The sequence below is a fragment of the Poeciliopsis prolifica genome, unplaced genomic scaffold, assembly GCF_027474105.1.
Source record: "Poeciliopsis prolifica strain line A6 unplaced genomic scaffold, Auburn_PproV2 SCAFFOLD054, whole genome shotgun sequence".
Taxonomy (NCBI): domain Eukaryota; kingdom Metazoa; phylum Chordata; class Actinopteri; order Cyprinodontiformes; family Poeciliidae; genus Poeciliopsis; species Poeciliopsis prolifica.
This window is the reverse complement of record NW_026562429.1, coordinates 2170455-2192327: the sequence shown is the minus strand read 5'-3', so window position 1 is coordinate 2192327 and position 21873 is coordinate 2170455. Positions and strand designations below refer to the sequence as shown.

The window sequence follows — 21873 nt, the reverse complement described above, 5'->3', positions numbered from 1 at the left end:
CAGGTAAGAGTAAAACGTAACCATCCTACAAATGACTCAAGAGTAAAAAAAAGTATTTGGTAAAGAGTCTACTCTAGTGAGTAACTGATCAAATTATTAATAATTTAATATTTAAGAACTTGCATCATTAGATGGACCACAATGTACAGTGGAAAACTTGGTGTTTTAATGAAGAAAATGACAATAAGTGACAAAAAATAACAATCAGGAAACATATTTCTTTTCCAAATCAGTTTTTTTCAATATGAAACTTTAAGAAAAACTGCAGGTGTGTGTCTGTCTGGTGTATTTTTAGTTAAAACTTGTTTTTCATTCGGTGGGAAGAAAATCTGGAAATTTTACACAAGAGTTGCCATATTTCCCAATAAAATTACTCAAGTACAGTTTAAAAACACTAAAAGGAGTTTTTTTTTTTGTTTTTCAAAAAAGTTACCCAAGTAAATGTAGCCTAATTGAGTAAATGTAACTAGTTACTACTCACTTCAGTATATATCAAATCTGATTTAAAAGAAATTTGACATCAGACTTTAAAGTCTTGAAATTGGGCTTCTGTCTCCTTAAAAACTTTAAAATCTTTTTTTGAAACTCTGCCTTCAGGAACTTATCACAACAATACTTTGACAACATTTTTACCCGCTTTTATAGTGAGCTCAGTTAATGTGTAGTTTGCTAATTTCTGCTGGCTAGTCTGAAGGAGCTCAGTGGCTCAGAAGCTTGAAGTAACTAACTGCTCTGAAGTAACTATGCCCACCGCGGCGTTTTGGTTGATTGGTTGACAGCTGAATGGCTGATGACAACATTTCTCATTGTAGTCTCCAAGGCAACAGTCCAGGTTTGTTTTTGATGAGGGAATAACAACATAGCATGATGCAAAGCATAAAAAAGTCAGTTTTACATATTACTGCCCCTTTAAAATGAATCCTCACTTCAACACCAGCTTGCATGGAGCCGCTCCAGCTCAGTCTGTGTCGACAGGCAGTGGATTGCAGATGCCAGCTCATCCATTCTGGCATGGAAATGGAAACAGGCGTCTGCGCCAACATAAAACGTGATACACAAGCAGGTATAAATTTCAACTAAATATTTAAATAGAGATGTCATTACGTCGGCGAGCCAAGCATATGTGTCACGGCTTAGATCTGTTTTGTGTGTCAGGTGGCCATTTGAATCGACCGCGGATGTGCAGCTGAATGCATGAGAGGAAGAACTACTACAGAGGAGTCAATGCCTTAGTTCTCTATAAGGCCTATTGCTGGCATTTAGAGGAGAAAATATAGTCGACTGGGAAAAGATGGGATCTGTTAAATGAATAATACAGCAGTGTCACCCATCTGTGGGGAAACCATGTAGGGCTTTCAGAACATACCGAATTCGACTGTTGAACTAGAACCAGGTCTATATTCAACCTAAAATCTTGTTGTGATGTTTCTAATTTGAAAAGACTGAACTGTGTTGTTTAGATGAACGTTTGTAAATTTATTTAACAATCACCCAGATTTCCAGGTTTCCATTTAATTTAAATTTTATTTTATCCGAAGGTATTTCGGTATTCGGAGGTTGCTTGTACTGTGCTGTTGCAGCACAGAACTGCAGAAAAATGGAATGAAAAATCAGATTAGAGAGGCAAATAATTGAGGTAATCAACAGTTATTTTAATAGAGGACAGCCAACATTTTTTGATAACTCTGAACTCATTAATTTTGCTGTATTTCCTACTCCATGTTCTCAGTTCTCAACCTAATAGTTTTTTTATTTATTTTTTACTGGAACTGGATTCTGACTGAACTGAACTTTTTTGTCACATTATGAACTTGCATAACCCGACCTGCTGGTGAGGTTATGATTTTAATGTTTTGGTCCACATATTTTACTTATTCATAGATGTACGCCTGAGCTGGATGTAGATAAATGATTCAAAAGATAAAAACAATGTTTTATATTCAAAATGCTTGGAAATGGATGCAGAAATTTAGAGCTGGAGCCTGGAATGGTAAAATCACTTCCATCTTTTAATGTTTTCCTTCTTATTAGAGCAATATCCTTGAAATGACCCCTTTGCACCTAATTTAATTAAACAGCAGGTTTTTGCCAAATCAGTGAACCTAAAGTAAGGCAATTGAACTCCATGATCTCCTGTTTCTATAGATGAGAGGAAGACAGTTTGGAGAGTTTCAACCAGGTTAGTGTCGACCTCTTCCAGCGTCTCAGACCTGCTGAACATTTTCTGCTCAGTTGTGCTGCAAAATAAAAGTCAAAATAACTGAGACACAAAGCAAATATTTCTTTCATGCGGTTATGGGTTATTAGACACACAGACTCGCATTAAGCCTCGTCTCATTATCGGGGCAAAGATAAACTCAAAAAGCATTAGGGTCGAGCTCACTGATGTATAGTTATGATCAGCACATTCGTTATGCTAATGGATGTTTGTGTTTTCTATTTATGTTGCAGCCTAATGGTAATGTTCATCTGCGTGTGTGTGTGTCGGTGTGTGTCGGTGTGTGTGTTTGCGCGTGGCGTCTCAGTGGTGCAGACGGCTTTATGTACGATGAGTTGACAGACAAACATGGGAGTAAACATCACCTCAAAGCTTTTCATTGACTTTTCAACTTGACGGTCCCAACCACACCATTTCCAGACTAATGGCCTATTACACACATCACACACAGAGGAAACTTAGTGTAATAATCAGCTAATTAATTATTGAAGATCAAAGGAATGCGAGCAGAAGAGAGGCTGTTTAGTGTTTTTTGCCTTAGGCGGCCCTCGGTGACCGCAGCATGCGATCTGAAGCGATACGGCTCACAGATTCCCATCTACCTCGCCGTTAGCAATAAGCGCTGCAAGCTATTGATGTTTGCAGCGCTGCACTCTGCACTGCTGCTGGGCGATATTACTCTCAGATAAGTGCCTGCAAAAAAGGCCCACTTTAACCTGCGATACCTTTTGTGCAAATAGCAGAAGGCTGCAACATTTCTTGGAAAGTGTTGGGTCTCCTGATTTCTTAGGGAGCCACCTCCTGTTAAGAGTTAAGGCTATGCATAAAGACCGGCAGGGATTTGACCCCAAAGTCAGATGAATAACCAGTATGCCCAAATAAACAGCTGCTACATGTCTTTTATTTATTGTGGGATAATCTCTTCCTTTGAGAGTTTTTTATCTCTAACCACAATTTGACTGCCATGCCTCTGTCTGCCCTTTGTTTTCAGGCTGTCAAGCCCCCATTTCAAATCACAGATAATCTAACGAAGCCTCCGCTGAGCCGCACTATTAAACTGGAGTGGCCTGACCTCAGAAAGATACTTGAGCGGTGTTTTTCAGCACTTAATTAAAGTGACAAGAGATGCATTTCCAGAGTGTTTGCTTGAAGTGTTCTTGTAGGTGTGACAAAGTGGAATTTTGTAACTCTACATTTCAGTTTTGCCACATACAAGTGCATTTAAGAGCCTGCAGTGAAGTGTTCTGTTTGACTTACCACCTACACTTGCTGTTGCATTAAACACGCATACAAAAAGATGTGAAAGGTTTATCAAAATCCCTTTATTAGAATATAATTAGTTGTAAAATTTATCGCACTTTTTTCTGCAAAAATAAGAAAATTTAAACCTCTGTTATCTCTAAAATCACTGCTGACGTTCATATGTAACCTTCTCTGTTCGCCTCATGTTGATTTCACAACAAGAGACATTTCAGTTAGTGGTTAACATCAATCCAGCAGCTTACAATAAATAACCCTGAACAAAGAGCAGAGCAATTGTTCACAATGAACAGTTAACAGCTGTAAAATTTAATTTAAGTTAAAAATAACATAAAAAAAGGCGTTTAGAAAAATAACAATGCAGAAACTGACCATAAATGAGACAAACCAATCAACTTCTACATATAGAAACATTTAAGTAAAAACTTATTCAACAAATCAGGCAGAAAATTATTTCCCAAAGGCTTTATGCAAATTTTTTTTACAGGTTTGATGTGCTTACTAAAAACACGCTAAACGGTTTGCATCTCGTGAACTAATTTTAACATTTTAAACTTCAAATTTTACAAATAAGTTTAAACGTACCAATTGATACTGCCCATTACCAGATATCCAGGGCAATATCAACATATTGGGTCTTTTAAAATGAGAATTGGTTGAACCCAAAAAAAGATTGTCACTGATTAAAACTTACCTGGATAAATAGACCCTCAAAAAGTTTAAAAGAACATTGTTGTCCTTTAGTGATATGACTGAAAATAGATATGAATGCCTGAAGATTACATTGCAAATGAATCTATGAGCACTGAACACTGAGCAGAACTTTATTTGGTCAAATCTGACAAAAAAAACAACAAAAAAAAGTCCTACCCTGAGCTATGACTGTCGAAAATCGGAGAAATCCATCAAAGTGCTTTTAGAAATGTTCATAAATTGGAGCTTTTCCTGTGATTGGTGTTCTGCTCTCCAAAGGTTTCTCACCACTTTCACCAATTTTTATGAAATTCCCAAAGAACCATGTGATATTTTGCTACCAAACCATAATATTGCCAATCAAGCCACAAGCTTGTTAAAAGTTGCCGCCAACATAATGGTACTAACGGTGCTTCAACGCTTTGGCAACTTTAATTAATTCTTATTGTTTATTGATAAATGTTTTGTAATTCTGAGAGCTACTCTGGCTTGCGTCACAAAGGGCTCATGGGTATTTGTAATCAAGCATCACAGTTCAACATTATTACCCTCAAGCAGAGCTGGCATAATGATTCAGCCAGGTAATATTAAAGGTAAGCTCTCCCAACCTCTCAGGTGACATAACTGTCTTAATCAAACTGTTATCGCACGAGAGGCCATGGGGAGGGAGAGTAATGAGCTACCACTATCCTGGATTACGAATGAGTCTTTTCTGTAATGACTCTGTCTCCTTGGGTCAGGACGTGACGGCACGGCAAACAAAAGGCTTGTAAAGGAGGGAGAAAATATTTGAGGATGCGACACGGGGGTTTCATGACTCACTGATGGGGAGAGAATGGAACAAATTTGTTCCTTATGCCGAGTGGAGGAGAAAGTAGGACAGGAATCTAACGGCCTGTACAAGCACCGTTTTCTTGTACCTGCACCGATTTCATTCCTTTGTTTTAAAGTTCAAAACCTAAACATTTTTAATCTAGATTCCAAATTTCAATGAATAAAAATGAAGTTAGATGACTTAAAAAAAAAAACAACACAGGCCTAGAAAACCATCTATATCTAGAATCACCATTCAGTTGTTTTTTCTTGTGATTTTTGTATTTAAAAAAAAATACCTGTACTTTTAATATTTAAATTCATTTTCAATGTTAAAGTCAAAGCAATTGTTCCATGAAAGTAGAACTAAAAAGACCGTTAATTCTTTCATTTGTCATTTATCATTTTTAGCCAAAGTTAAGACGAACTGATGTTGGCGAACCTTCATCGTTGATGAAGAATAAAATGTTAAAAAGAGAAGAGGAAGAATGTTTAGTTGCTAAATTATTTGAAAGGTTTCGGTTTGCAAATAAAACAAAAACATTAACCAATTGAACACTTTATTTTGCTTTTCTGAGTGATAAATTGTTTCATTTTTCTTTTCGGTTCAAATAAACAATAAATCTGAAAAACTCCTGAGGCACATTGTCCACATCCAAAACGTTTCTGCTTGGCAGTAAATGCAAGTGTCCTTCTGCCTGCTCTTCATTCTTAGCTTTACTGATTTCATACAGCATCATGTTAAAGGGTTATTCGTTATAAACTTTAACAAATCTTTGGTCTTCTTGGCAGCAGAAGTGGTCTTAAAGTCCCTCTTGCTCTTTTTCATTTTTCTCTCTCGTTGTCTAGAAGTCGCGCTGGAATATTGAATAAATGAAGTCGAATGCTGAGAGACGCCATGGAAGGCTTATGAATAACTTCACATTCTGCTCTTCTTCATCTCCTGTACTTTTTTCACTTCCACTTAGCAACTAAACTCTGAAAGGATGTGTGTTGAAGCTGGAGAAGATTACTGTGAATTTCTCAAGAATGGATAAATCGCTGCATGAAAATGCAAACCGTTCTTTTATAGTGGATGCAAAACTCCAGCACACACACGCACACACAGCAAGCTTTTATTAAGAAGTGTCTCTTAGGGTGATAAAATTAAATATACAGTGTGGAGGGAAAAAAAGGGATGTTTACACTTTTTTGCTCTCATCAATTGTAAAGTTATAGCCAAAACATTTGACAGTTGTGAAATAGTTAACATTTCAACCGCCGAGAAAGATTATTTTATAAGAATAATCCATTTGTACTGTATTTTTGCACAAAAGGATTCATAACTTTATTTCATATTATTAATATTGGCAAAAGCAGCAGCAAAGCTGTGAAAGAGGAAACTAGACTGCTGGAAAATAAGGGAAGAAGCTTTTTAAAGCTGCAGTTTGTAACTTTTATCAAATTTATGTTTTTACATATTTGCTAAGAGTCATCATGTCTTGGCAGTAAAATATGATAGACAATGTGGCAAAATTATGAAAACATTTTTTTATTAAAGTTACATACTGCAGGTTTAAGTTTTTCTCTATAAATAAAAGCATGCAGTCGCTGTTTTGGATTAAAGTTCCTCACGTAGAAAATTCTGCTAAGAATAATTATTGCATCTCAGAAACTTTTTCTGGCTCATGAAGAAGTCCAGATTTAGTTGTAGTGAAAATACAAAAGTATTAAAGTCCTATGACTGAGTGCACTGAAGCGTTGCAATGAAGAAACAACAGGGAACTCTTGTAAAGTTTTTATTTTCTAAAAATCCTGATGCAGAACTTATTCCAGTCTAAAATCCCAGAATACTTCAGACCCTCTCTGTCTATTTTAAAAGGTCAAACACTAAATGCTCATTAAATTGACTCTGTAGGACGTTTTCCTTTTCTCCACTATTGGTTGTAAAGTCAATCAGCATGAAAGAAAATAAATGGCGCTCCTGGATTGGTTTTCAGCTTCCCAAGCTGCATTTTCTGTCAGTTATTTCGGATTTTAGTAATTTGGGGTAATACCCTGCAGACAAATCCCAGAAAACTAAACCATGAATAGACAGGAGTCCAACTTCTGACCTGAGAACAACTACTTCTCCTTCCTAAAAGTGATATGAGAGAAAGGTCGAGAAGTTCAAATTCCCCTGACCACTTTGACACGGGAATGTTTCACCATCAATCAGATGTGCAATAACAAAACCACATATCTTTAAAAAGCAAAAGTGGAGCCTCCTACACAACCAACATATTTGCAGCAAGTGGTTTTGAGATGTTTAGTCAACAACAAAACAGCAGCCGTTGTATAGCAAAAACAGCAGTAAAACCAGCTGAACAAATAAAGTTTATTTTAGAGTAATACAAAACAGTAACTTATTGCCAAAAAATAAGTTAAAGTTTTTTGTTTTAAGCACTTGTGTGGTGTTGGTAGAAACCCAAATGGAAAGACAAAAACCTGCAAAATGGGGATTTTGTTCAACAGATTCCCTTAAACCCTGAGTCTCTTAAAGTACCAGGACAAATAACTGCATTGCTCCTGTTGTATCCTTCCGTAACCTAAATATTTAGATTGTAATGTTATTGATACTAATGGAAATCGCAATTATTCCAGCAAAATGTAAGATTTTGACAATGATTCAGATCTTAATCTGAATTATGGTAAAATGACAATTCATACAGAATACATCCATCTTGGTCCACCACATTGGCTTTAACTCTTCTGAAAATGGTCACAGAACATCCGTGGGTATTTATTTACAGTCCACCATGCATAATCCCAGCACTGGATGGAAAGTTATGCCGTTTTTTACACAAACCCGCCGTCAGATTGGGATTTGGGGAGTTTGGAAGCTGGGTCAGTGCCTCAGGCTTTGTCGTGTTGCACTAGTCATTCCTGAGCAGTGTTTGTAGTTTGGTGGGGTGCGCTGTCGTGCTGCAGGAGGCTGCTGCTGTCAAGGAGGATGTTGTCACCGTGGAGATGTGTGCATCTGTGTGTTTGGTTTGTATTCATTTTAAAGTGGGTGGTGCATGTCAGCGTTATATCCAGATAAATGCTTTCTCCTCAGGTTTCCCTGCAAGTAATAGCTGATGAATAAAAGTCCAATTCCAGTGCCTGCCTTTTCAGAACGACTAGATGTTGGAAGGATGACGTATCATGATAAAGTGTACCAATATCAGAATCATCTGAGTGAATCTGCTGTTTAATTGCAAAACAAATGTGTCTTCCCATTGACTTCCTTTGAGGAAAAAGAAGAAACTATTAGGTTTTGATGAGCAGCAACTGTGAGGCATCATCTGCCTAATGTGGTGACTCTATGCTGCAGCCTTTTTCCAGCTGCTTCAACCATCAAATCATGATTTCCCCAGAGCTGCAGCTAATTATGTAATTCATGTTCGTATGATAAGATAGCAGATCATCCAAGCATTTCTTGAATGAACATGATTTATCAGATTTTTTTGGTATGTTTTAATTCTTTTGTGCCTGGTTATCATGCAAGCCATGATGTGATCAGATATCAGCCAAAGCATCTGCAGGATGTTTTATTCATATTTTTCTTTGGATAATGAGCAAAGGCATCTCCACAGGTTGAAACCTAACAAGTTCTTAGCCTCATGTTTGAACTGCACTTAGACGTTTGCGGTAAATGGGCAGCATTTTTTACAGTTATGCTGAATCATGTTTCATGAACAAACAAGCAAACTAAACTAATATTTAACTGTCAGTCTTCAATTCTGTTACTGATACTTTCAAGTTACAAAATTGTCCTGTTTGGATTTTCTTTTTATGTAGATATTCTTGTTTTCCTGAGATGTAATCAGCACTTTTCCACTAAAAAAAATTTCTGTCATGTTATCTGGAGATTTGTACTTGTTTTGGGGTTTGGGATATATCTCAAGAAATCATTTCAAACATATTTTTTAACAGCAATCACAATGCATAATTCCTAGGATTAACTGAATTTTAAGCTACAGATGCATTAGAAAGCATAATTGTATGGTTTTGATATTGATATTGATTTAGGACTTGGCTGAAGAAGATCAAGGAGTACAACTGTATGCAGAGTCTCTCCTGACACTTTAAATGTTGATGTTGGTCTCTTTATTTACTCTTTATGCCTGCAGAAGCCTGCAGGTTGTTGTATCCCCCAGTTTCTTTGTTGTGCTGTTGAAGTCATTAGCGGCTCTTTTCAGGGCGTAGTGCTGCCCTCCTGGGGGTTGCTTGGTTGTTGTAGAGGTTAAGAATAAACCATTTCTCATAAATCACTGACATTTATTACAAAAGCTTTAGTTTAATCACTTGAACTAAAGTTTTGAGTCAGTAATGTATTGAGAAAGCGTCCTGAATGCAGGTGAATCATATCAGCTGTGACTCTTGCATGAAGTTTAAAAATACCATTTGTCACTGAAAGTTACAGTACCAAAAACTTTACCCATTTAAGTTAAGATGCTCACCAACACATAACTCGGGTGATTTATGGCTCTATATAAGAGAGATAGATCTGTCAGTCGAGTGGATTTTGTAGACAATAAGAAATGGGGCGAGCGGAGGCCTTGCTTGCAGAAGGGTGACTGAGCGCATTGTTGTTTATCTTCAGCACAATGAAGTCAACAGACCTTTGCTCATGAGGAAAACTCAGCCGGCTAGGTCACAACTGACAAATACCAAGCCCCGAGGGAGAAGAGGCGCTGCCTGCGTTAAGTTTAGTATTGTCTTACTCAGAGCTCAGGTGAAGAACCTTGAGAGTGAGGAAGTTCATTAACATGATGAGGCTTCCACTTTAATTCTACTTAGGGTGCTGATAGTAAAAGCATTAACAACATGCAAGTGCTTGCTTGGGTGAGCTTACTGCTGTTTACACACAGCATCAGCGGTTTAAGACTTAAGACAGGATGATAATGGTGAACTCTGGAGCAAGTTTATGTTTTGCAAAGGGTCATTTTCTGAATACATTTTAAAATAAACTTTGAGAAGCAGAAAACTGTTTTTTTCTCTACTTTCTATGTATTATGCATTAACTGTGCATTCACATAAGCCTTGTTTAATCCGCCTTAATACAAATCTAGTTTGTTTGTAGAAAGTCTGGATAGTTTGGGCAAGTGTAAATGCGTTATTGAAATCTGTGGCTCAAAAAAGTGGACTCTAGTCCACCTACAAACCGAGGTTTATGCTTAAAGTGAACTTCGGTGCAATACAAATGCAAATGTGAATGCCAAGCGAGCCAGAGATTTGGACTATAATGCAGGGCATTCTGGGTAAATATAACCAAAACAAATGCATATATCTAGCGCTAGCAGGAGAAATTACTCACAATCTGTAACAAAATACAAAAGAAAATCCTGCAACCACTAACTTTTGATGCTACTCCATTTTTGTTTACATTTTATGCAGAAGCTTTGTTCAGTGCTTTCTTTAGAGGGTTTGTTTTTTCCTTCAGTAGTTCTTGGTGCAGCGCCCCCACAGGCGAGGAGGGGAACAGGTTTTTAAATTAGTTTGACACACAGTGCAGAGTGAAAGTGAATAACACCAGCTGAAGATTTAACAAATATTCCCTATTATACAAATTTTTTGAATTCTGTATAATAGGTTCACCTTCTAGACTTTGGCTAATAAGTGAACCTTGAAAATTAAAACTTCCATTCAGCCGTTTTGCAAAGAAAAATTCCCCTCACACAAAAAGAATAATCATAGACTGAATTTTGTAATTTCAATGAGAATAAATGGGAGCAACTTCAGGGGAATGAATACTTTTGAAAGTCGCTGCATTTCTCAAAATCACGACTCTGCTCCAGCAAATCAAAGCCATTTTTCCATCCTCCATCGGCGCATGGTCGCCTTCTTGTTAGGTATGTTTGATATGTGTATGATCTCAAAGCCTGTGGAGACGTCATTCATGATGTTTCCTCAGGCCATCCACCATGAGACACTCTAACCCAGACAAACCAGCGCGGGCTGAAAAGCCTTGACTTGTAACCAGGTAGCAACCATGGCCACCTGCAGCTCCCCTCTGCTGAGCCGCAGCCGCTTTGAAGTCTCTTGTGCAACCTTGATTTGCAACTTAATGGCTGACAAGTCCAGGCAATAAAAATCAGGTTCTAAACAGAGAATTTAAGTTTTTAATCTTTTCACTAAGATTTAAAAATTGTTAGCCAATTTACATGACTGCAAAAAAAAATCTTGGGTAAAATGGGTTTTATGGAGTACATTTACTGAAGAAACCAACACAAAGACAACTAGAACGTTTATCTCTTAAGATTATTTCAAGAGTCAATTAACCAATCAATTGTAAATTAGGTTTATTTACAATCACTAAATTCATACAGATCAAATATGTATCAATTTGTTGTGGGTCAAAAGTAACTAAAACAGTTGGGTTTTTAACTCAGTGTTTCAGCTGTTTTGCTATTTTCTGGAAGCTCATTCCAGATGTGTGGTGCATAGAAGCTGAATGCTGCTTCTCCATGCTTGGTTCTGGTTCTGGGAATGAGAGGTTCTGAAAGATTGGTACCACCGTGATTTAAAAACAATCCTCACGATTGTTGGAAGGAGGGAATCTTCATAAACAAGTGTTTTAATTCCTTTTACTTGCTAAACATAAACATTTACCTCATCATTAGTGTTTTACTGCAAAATGCTCTCAGTAAGAGTCTTATTGATGGTACATTATGTAGAAACTGGATGGAAAAGGACAACTCTGCATTCATTTTTGATGTTACCAGGGTGCAACAAATGAATTTATTAATTTTCTTTTCATTAATCATGAATGAAATTCATGTCTCATCCTGTATTTAATGACAACAGGACCCAGTAACTTTTCGTTTTTAATTTAGGTCAAAACTTAGACACTTGCAGCTCTCTGTGGTCTCGGTTCACAGGTAAACAAATTTCATTAACCATGTGAATTGTCACTGCTGCTGCTCCTCTCTCCCCGTGCATCGCGTCCTATTTATCACATTGTAGCGTGCCAAAGGAAGCCTGATCAAGCTGACCTTGAGGAAGTCTCGCTCATACAAAGTCTCACCTACAGGCCAAGATCTAGAGTCTGTCAGGATGATTTCTTATTCTATTTAATGGAAAAAGTGCAGAGTTTTATCACCTCCCGGGTTCATGGTTTGTATAAGGCATAACTGGCTTCAAATGGTATGCCATTAAGTCAAAAAGGCCTGTACACAAAAAAGATGTCCTTAAGAGTCACTGTGATTTAGGTGCGTTGGAGGTGAATGGCCAATTTGATGTTGGACCGGCACTCTGCAGAACCGCAAACTGAGAAACGGACAACAATGTCCCGCTGTCTCCTCACTGACATTTCCCACAAAGGCATTAGTCTGAAGATAAGCATGAATGAAAAAAGAGTAAAGTGCTTCTTTGTCCTTATGCTCTTACACAAGCCCACACCGCAGTCATTTTCACTGTTTTTTTTTTCAATCTAAGTTTTCTGCTGGACTTGTAGGGTAAAAATGAACTGTTAGTATTTAGATCTCTTTTTACTCTTGGGGTTTTCAACATTTAAAAATATATTAACTTATAAATTATTTTACTATTGGTCAGAGGTTAGAAATCCTGAAATAAAACTCTAATATACAAGTGCTGAACATTCTGCAAAGACACAAAATCTTAGTAACTATTTTAGTAACTATTGTCTTAGTAACTACTTTTCATCAAATTCTAGAGCAAATATCTTAATGAATTTAAAATAAGACAAAACTAACTTATATATATATATATATATCTTTCTGGAAGATATATGAGCTTATTTTAAGTAAATCAATTCTTAATGTTGATTAAAAATACATATATATTTTACTTACAGCATGGGAAAATGTCTTATAAGTGACATAATCTGACAATGGGACCAGTACCTGTTTATTAATTTTAAGAAATTTTTTATTTAAAATAAGTTCCCATATCTTTCTGAAAAGTTACTTGCAAGTTAGTTTTGTGTTATTCAAGTGTATTAAGATATTTGCAGTGGAGGCTGGACTGAGAATACTTTAAGACTTTGTTGTTGTTTTTTAAATAACATCAACCTGGAAAACCAGTCAATTTTCAAATTGATGCTAAAGAAGCAAGCTAGCTCTTGCTTCTTGTTTTCAACAGAGTTTATTCCCGTCTTTTACTTAATTCAAACACTGTAAAGGGTAAGAAATTGTACAAACTTTTCAGCAGTACCCTGTGTGACCATCTGACTGATGTTATGTCAAACTTCGCAATAAAAAATAAATCAATTTATTTCTGAATTTATCAGAAAGGCCAATGAGGAACTCCAGTTTCTCTTATTTAAGTCTCTTTCCTCATTTGTAGTTGGAAAATTTGTCCTCTTGGCATAAAAACACATTTATGAGCCTTGCAGAGACATAATTCAGAGTGTGCCTAATGAGACACCTCAGATTTTCCCCTTTAATTCCAGATTTCCATGGTTTTCACAGAATTGTTTCAACTTGGAACTCAGAAATATTGTCTGCAGTACAAATGCACAAATTTGTTTTGGTTGCCTTGTTAGGCTTGAAAGTCGAGACTCATTTAGAAACTACAAAACTGAAACTGAAAGTCGAGACTCATTTAGAAACTACAAAACTGAAACTGCAGGAAAAAGATTCTTAAAAATGGATAGAGGAGGATTGGAATTTTGACTTTAGTCTTCTGGTAAAACCATCAGAATTGTCTTTTCTGTAAAAATGTCTTAAAAAGAGCAATAAATACCTCAGGAATCCAGGTTTCCCAGTCATTTATTTACATTAAACAGACATATTGGATTTGTAGTTTGTGAGAAACCTCAAGCTCTACTTCTTTACATTCCAACCTTCAAACTTGGTGTTGTTCTGGTTTTATCACTCTGAAATGAGAACTTTTCTCCTGACTCCACAAGTGAAAATCAGCAAATGGCTTATTATGCTATAGCTGTCACAAAGTGGAACCTCCATCATATGAACAGTGGGTGACACTACTTACAGCTGAGTTTCAATATACACTCACAGCATAACAGCATAAAGGGGAAGACGAATATTTTATGCCCAGCTGATATTTGCATTATGCTCCGGTTGCAGCCAGCTACTGCTGTTCCAACATCTAATTCCTGCAAGTAAAACAGAAGCCTGATAATCTGCCATGATAGAGAGACGATGAGATACAGCAGGATCAGCCTCCTGTTGTGCATACTTGTGCACAGACTTGAGATTACCGCTCAAATATTACAAATCATATGCAGAACTGCTCATGTACACATTCTCTATGCTCCCTCGGCTGCAGCTTCTTAGCATATTTTCTTCTTTACCTCAATAAATCCTAATTTAGCACTCCCAAATGTATCCCAGGAAGGTTGTGCTGTATATAATGTGATGGTAGATGGACAAATAGATGGATACATTTCTGCCAAAAAAGTTTTATATTAATCTTTAGAAACTCAGAAATTAATGTTTTTCTTCTCAAGAACATTTCAGATCTGAGAGATTCTTTTTTTTAGCAAATTTTCAACTTTCAAAATTGTTTTTTCTTAAAAGAATTTTTTAGATTTATCTCAAAATTTTATTGACAAATTTACTCCTTTTTTTTCTGTCTACAATTGCCCTAATACGAAGTTAGTGGATTAAACATGCCTGCAGCTCCGTATTAAAGATAGTCTACATGCTGGAGCGGGTATCCTGCTACACTGAGGTAAAGAAAAGGTAGAAATTGCAGTTGCTTTACTGAAAATATCTGTTATGTTATTTAATTGATGGTCAGTGATGTATAGAATAAATATTTCAACATGGAAATTCAATTTGCAGATTAATTCTAATATAATTTGGTCCTTATACTTGCATTCAAAATTACATATCCGTATTTTCTTAAGATGATTTAGATCTTATCGTATATTTTTAGCAACAATAAGATGGGACCATATGGCCTTATGTTAAATCCTATGTCACCAAGTAATCTGTAGTGTTCAGGATTACAAATCCCAGGTTCTCTCAGATAAATTGCATTAAAATTACCGAAAGAGTCAAATTTGAAAATACTGAATCTGACATATTAGTTTGATCTAATATCACCATAAATGAGTAATTTTTATTAGACTAAATTGCCTGATAATAAAAGTCGGCAGCTGGAGATTTAATATGAAGCTCTGTGAATAACAGGCCAGTTCTTATCATTACTGAAGGATTAACTGATGAGCTGCTGCCACACAAACTTATTAAGGTTCTGAAGAGTCAGGCCTAAATGAAAAATTTATTGACCCAGCATGGCTTTACTGGAAAACAGCAGCCACTAATGGCCCCAGAGTCATCTGCAAAATTTAATCAGTTCACCAAAATGGGAGTATTCCATATTTGTTTTCACCTTACACTTTCCTGCAGAACAGCTCAGCCCCAGTAATGAAAGGCCCCTCGGCAACCTCTCTAGAAATCATTACAATCCCACTTTACCTCTAGGGTCACTAAACTAATAGTCACTCACCTGTGTGACAGGAAATCTTTCCCAAGTTGCCAATAGGGGGCCAGCAGGGTTGTGTTTAAGGTTATGGAGTCGAGTCCAGCCAGAGATGGCGGTTTATTGTTCTGATGAGTCCCAAGGAGTGAGAGCATCAATTTCACATCAGAAGCAATGAATCACATTTGAAAAGGACCATGGTTGCACACATGCATTAATAATTGTTTGTCTGGCCAGCAATGACTGTGTTACCTCTCGTATTTTAGTCACAGGAATTATCTCTAGTTAGGAGGTGTACCTCCTAACAGAGAATACATTTTAAGAAAGAGGATTTTTGTATTTCCCCCCAAAAAAATGTTGAAAACTGAAAGTTTTTTTAGGAGGATTTCTTATGCCAAATTTGCATTTTGCACATTTTTGTGCTTCCATTTGGGATTCTGCTTCTAAAAACAACCAACTGCAGTTTGGCAATAAGTTGATGTTTTTTGGTGTCTGAGCCATTTCAACAATATTCCAAATGCAACGCCACAAATGATTTTGCGCAAAAAAATAACAAACATCTAGAAAAATTGATCAACACCAATCACCTTTTAAGCACATTTGGACATTAATGAGCATCCTTCAATCACAATTTCAAGTTTCTTGGAATGCAACATCATCTCTCCTGTCTCTAGTTATGTGGGAAGTTCTGGGGAGGGGGTTAGCCTTGGCTACTTCAAGAGCAAAAGTAGTTAAAAACCTATTCTGGTTTTTATTTTTTGGAGAATCTCTCAAAGGGATTGTAGAAATCTGCCCAGGAACACAAAGGGTCAGCCAGGTATTTTCAGACTTGCCTCAAAAGTGTTTCAAGCTGCATTTTTACTGACATAAACTGACCTCACCTTGGGGTTTCCTTGAAATATTCAAAGATTGTGAACTGCAATGATTTTAAGTAGGATTGCAAGAGAGAGAAAAAAAATCTGAGAAGGCTGATTAATAATGTTGTTTTTCTCAAGCCCGCCAACTGTAGGCATTCTGAGATAAAAACCCCAGCAGTGCTCATGTGTGAGTAATAATCAGTGTTCAGACAGTGTGCAGTTTGAGTCTCAGAGGAGCCGCCTCACCTTTTATCTTACATGGAGCACCATACCGAGCTCGCCGCTTTGTCTTTTTCTCACGGCAAAACAGTTGTGTCCTCGATATGAAATGGTATCATCAGGTAACCGCATCCTTCCTACTTCTATTTTCGCCGGCCGTTTCAGATAGCATGCGTACACCACAGGGAAAGTTCAATTCGTTTGCTTTACCCGACGAGAGCCTGCACGAACTGTGAGCTTTTACCTCTGTAGGGGGGGTTTTCTACCACACAGAGGAAGAAATGAAGAAAAAAACGTGACAGACGAACAGAGACAAATCTATATAAATAATTGCTAAGTGGAGTGGAGAGGAGTTGCCCATCATTCAGACAAGAAGAGTGTGCAATATCTCCAGGAGATTGAGAATCATCCATCACTGCAAGACTTTAATTTGAGATGTTTAGGACGGTTGCTGATGATTGTCTGGAGAGGCAGGGAACGTCTGGTCTTTGGAGGTCTGCAGGGGTCTTCGCCTGAGTGTGGTTCACAGTGGGGGAAAAATTGTTGCCTGACACAAAGCCCGTTTACACAGGCACAATGCAATAGTTTCACCAGAGATTGGCTGTGAGCACACAGACAGAACAAGCAAATCACTGTCTGATTAGCATTCAGATGCTTGAAAGTGTGGAAGCAAGTTTCTGACAGCTTATTACATCTTTTGGCGCTACAGTAATGCACGCCGACAGATGCGCTTTGGTGCACGCACACACACTCGGACACACCTCATTTAGAGCGGAATGATGTCAAAATGAGTCCACTGAGTGGGGGGCGGAGATTGCAGAGCCCAAGGTAAAGAGAGTCTGGAGACTCCAAATAATCTCAAGTATTGATTCCATTTGAGCCCTGAGGCTCCTGATGGACACGCACTTAGAAATGCAGCAATAGGTGGCACATCCGTATGACTGATCACTGTAGCTCTGCTTTATGGTAAGGCCTGCAGACTATCTATAAATAACAGCTCTCTGTAATCAAACGAAGCAGCGGATCTGAAGACGTGATGACAGCTTGGTAGACATATGCTGTAATTTACCACAGAGCACTTAGCCTTGCCATTAAATTTACATGGACATAGTGCAGAGTTGACTTTTCCTTTGCCTAGGCATGCCGCAGCTGGTGTATAATAGCCGACCCATGATGGCATTGGATGACATATTTCACTTTGGAGGTGTGGAGTAGTTTTACACCCGAAAACAAACCAGAATTATAATCAAATGTCAGTTAACTCAACAAATCAAAGCAATCAGGATTTGATTAAATCTGTGCAGTGTGTAGCCGCCAGTAACAAGATAATCTGATATAAAGCTGTTTGGTTTTTGACATTGTGATGGGATGCTGCATCCTCTCCTGTTAGCTGGACTGTCATCTATCCAGTGCAGTGCAGACAAGACAAGGGCAAGAATACAGAATGGCATAATTCATGCAAGGAAAAAGGAGGTTATCTCAGGAGAATATCATGTTCCAATCATCGAGTTGGTGAAATTAATGCCTTCATATGCACCTGAGTCGGTTAGTGGCGTTGGCGTTTCATAATAACTCCAAGTATATTGCATGTGTCTTGACTTATCCCCTCTCTAATGCAGTTATAATACCTGAGTGGTCGGAGGCTGCTTGCCTCGAATGCTCATTTTCTGCACAGTAGCCTCTGTGTACTCAAAGTGTCCGGCTTCTCCTTTTCCCGAGACGCAGACTCCTTGGAGTATAATTTGATTATTCCAAAGCAGGTGTTTTCAGCTGAATGTTGATAAGAGAACTGAGCGCCTCAAACACTTAAGTAAGGGTGCATTAGATCTGCCTGAAGCAGTGGAGGGTAAAGGCTTATTTTTCATCTAATCTGCAAGTGAGGATGGGATTCACTGAAAAGCCACATATGGTACCTCTGCAGACGAGAAAAACATTGCAAATACAGAGAAAATGAGGGGCTGATCTTCATTATCCTTGATGCAAAATCAGCCATGCATATGGCATAAAAAGTCCCAAGAAGTGGATTAAGTTCAAGTAAGTCCGTCTTTCTGCTACCTCTTTTGCAGGAAGAGATGCATATCTAATGTAATCACAACTTACACCAGGTTTGCACAATCAATAGGTCTCTTCAAATTTGTGTCAATGCATTTCCATTGTCGCTCTTCTGAACTGACAGCTATGTAATGGAAAAAGTTACATCTATAAGCCAATAATTTTTACAAGCTCAATTCACACCACAATAGTTAGTATTTTTCAGTACTGACCCAATAGATTAGGTCCAAACAAAAAGAAACTTCTCAAGCAAAGACTACCATGTGACCTAAATTGTCCCAAAAAGTGGATTAAGTAATGCCGGTCCAAGTGGCCGCCACTTTTTTGTAACGTACGTTAGATGGAACGTTGCAGTGGGTTTGTAGAATCAATAGATCCTTTTTTTTTCATCAATGTTTCCAATGTTGGTCTACATGTTACATCTGTGAGCCTGTTTCCAAGCATTACTCTCACCCTCGTTGGTTTCTTGAACACTGTTCTTGATGCATCATTTAAATTGTTACTCTTTTCCAGTATTGTCCCTATTGACTGATCCAAACAAGACTTTCAAGCAAAATTCACCATATGTCGCCTAAAACGGCCCAAAAAGTGGATTAAGTTCTAACCGATCCATGTTGATGCTGCTTGGTTGAAATATATGCACATCTAATGTCATTGTACTTTGAATGGATTTGCAGAATCAAGAGACTTTATTTTGTACTAATATCTTTACAATATTGGTTTCTGAATCAATGGCTGCACAAAGGAGGAAGGTTTTCATCTGTGAACCTTTTGTTTCCGAGCATAATCATAACCCAAACCACACTATCTGCATTTCCATCACAAATGTGTGTAAAACTGTCAACATCTAATGTCTAAGAAAATAAGCAACGCAATAACAATCACAAGCAACGCAATAACAATCACACGTGAATAAGATTTGCGCAATAAGTCACTAAAAACACATTAGTGACTTATTGCGTCATCGTCCTCTTCTACATTCCTGTCATCTTCTGAGTTCTAACATCTTGTTATTAATCACACAACTTGTCTGATGCAAGTGTTTCCATAGCAGTTTTGTGAAATAAACTAATTTCGATGCAGCCAAAAACCCACATCATCTTGGTTTCTATCAGAAGACGTTTTTTTTTAATTGCTGTGTTTCTAATACAGTTTTATTGTCGTAATTCCAATTTGTGCAGTTTTACAGTCAATAGAAATGCAGCTACTCGTCTGTCTTAACATAAGATTAATTATCCTTTTGCAGTATTAAGCAATCAGATGCATGTCTGTTGGAGTTACTGTAAGTTCCAACAGGTTTGCAGAATCAACGGATCTATTTACTTTAGTAGAATAGACACTTGTTGTATCAGTGGAGAGGAATGTATGAAGACTGTAAGCAAACAGTTTCAAGCCAAACCAACTCTTTAATTTTCTCTTGATGTCTTTGCAATCTGTTTTATCTAAATCAACAGCTGCTAGTATATAATGGATTAGAGGCAACATCTGTGATCCTGTTTCTACCCATAATCATAGCCAGATTCCTTCAGATTCCCACCTTCCAGAACATAAAGAAGACTCTACAGACAAAAGGAATCCTCTCAGGCATGTAGATCATGTACGTTTTTCAACTCCACACTTTCCAGAAAAGAGAAGTCTGATGCATTAAGGTCATATCTTCCACTTGGAGGGGAGTATGTATTAATTCCCACATTTCAACAGATCATTTCAGCGCTGATTGGATGAGATGGGAGTTCTTTTTGTGCTGCTCCGCGTCATAAGCACAGCTCTGAACAACTTGCCAAAACCTTTTGACACAGCGTGGTGAGATAATCACAGTTGAGCGCAGAGTTAAAAAGCCGCACAGCCCTTTTCATATGCAGATGAGCCCAAAAACAGAAACTCAGACCTACAACTTGATGTCGGGGCATTCGCCGGATCCCGACACGTGTCTAATTGATGCTTTTCTCCCACCTCATTTCGCTCCATGAGTCCCGGCAGGAAAAATTGCCGGCAATGCTCGAAGTTAAACCGCATTACAGCAGAATGAAGGGCACAGCGTTTCATCCGCTTCACTGGAGGCTCGAAGAGCCGCTCAACTTGGGTTTGGAGAAGGAAATGAAAGCAATAACTTCATCCAAAAGAACATCTAGACTGAGGAGTTGATGACTGCTAAATACTTTTCTGTTTAATGCTAACAGAATATAAAAACACACTTACCTGTGATGGCAAGTTGGAAGCAGAGGAGCAGCCAGTTTAATCCAAATTCTCACTGAATCAAACTGTCCTTCCACCTTTTACGCAAACGCGGTCTCCTTCTTTCTCCTTTCACTCCTCCTTTATTTTCTTTAATTCCTTTTCTCACCCTGCTTTCCTCGTTGGTGCCGTTCAGTCATCGTCCCGCTCTGTCTGGGTTCACTTTGAGCGCGAGCTGGAGCATAACAGGACCGCACGCGCCGCGCCGCGCTGCGCCGCAGGAGACGAGGGTAGAGCTGGAGAATGCGCAGGAGCTGCACCTACAGTGAAGTGCGTCCGAGCGGATGCAGAACGACGACCGAATGATGGGGAGGGAGAGAGAGACAGAGAGAGACTGAGTGAGCAGGGCAGTGTGTGTGTATGTGTGTGTGTGCGCGCGCGCCAGGAGGAGAGAGGGGGTGTGTGTTTGAAGCAGAGAGAAAATGTGAGGAGGGTCTGGGAGTACTGCCGGCTCGGTGGTGAGCGACGGTCGTGATTGCACTGGCGTAAGGCAGGAGAGCAACACCCCTCCACCCTTCCCCAACTCCTTCATCAGATCCCCCTGAGCACCGAGGATCTTCATCATCAAGCAGATTAGAGCCAACTAACACCCCGCCCCCTTCACCCCCTGAAGACACACACGCACTCACACGCAGCCAGGGCTGTGCTCTGTGGTCACAGGGGACATCCTAATTGGAGAGACTGTTGGAGATGCTTCTTTTGTCTCAAGCGCATGCGGTGGCCAGGCCTTTGAAGACGAACTTGGGGTTTCTTTAATCAGTTTTTCTCTGAATTTTCCTTGAAATGCTTGGCAGCATGCTGCCATCCAAACAGAACAGAGTGTGTGAGAAATTATAACACACACTGGTTCAAGTAGTTGGGTCACCTTAAATCAAACTCCAGTCCTCCAGGGTCACTCACCTGCGTCTTTCAGATGTCCTTCCTGGTCCAACACTGCAAAAAAAAAAAAAAAATAATCTTACTAAGCATTTTGGTCTCAGTTCTATAGAATGTTGATTTAAAATTGAAAAAAATCCACTGGCAGAATTTTTTCATTCATTTCATGAGAAAATATCTTGTTATAAGTGAAGTAATCTGCCAGTGGAACTAGAACTTTTTCATCAGTATTAA

The 21873-nt window shown here is 38.3% G+C and overlaps 1 protein-coding gene across 1 annotated transcript in view; it reads right to left on the bottom strand.

Annotated features, from left to right (window-relative positions):
• LOC129378964 (cadherin-12-like) overlaps positions 1-21219 on the bottom strand; it is a 137385-nt gene extending 116166 nt beyond the window's left edge. The window contains exon 1 of the mRNA XM_055059470.1: positions 20728-21219. The gene's annotated coding sequence lies outside the window, so the exon portion shown is untranslated. The remainder of the gene's footprint in view (positions 1-20727) is intronic.
• Positions 21220-21873: the final 654 nt, after the last annotated feature.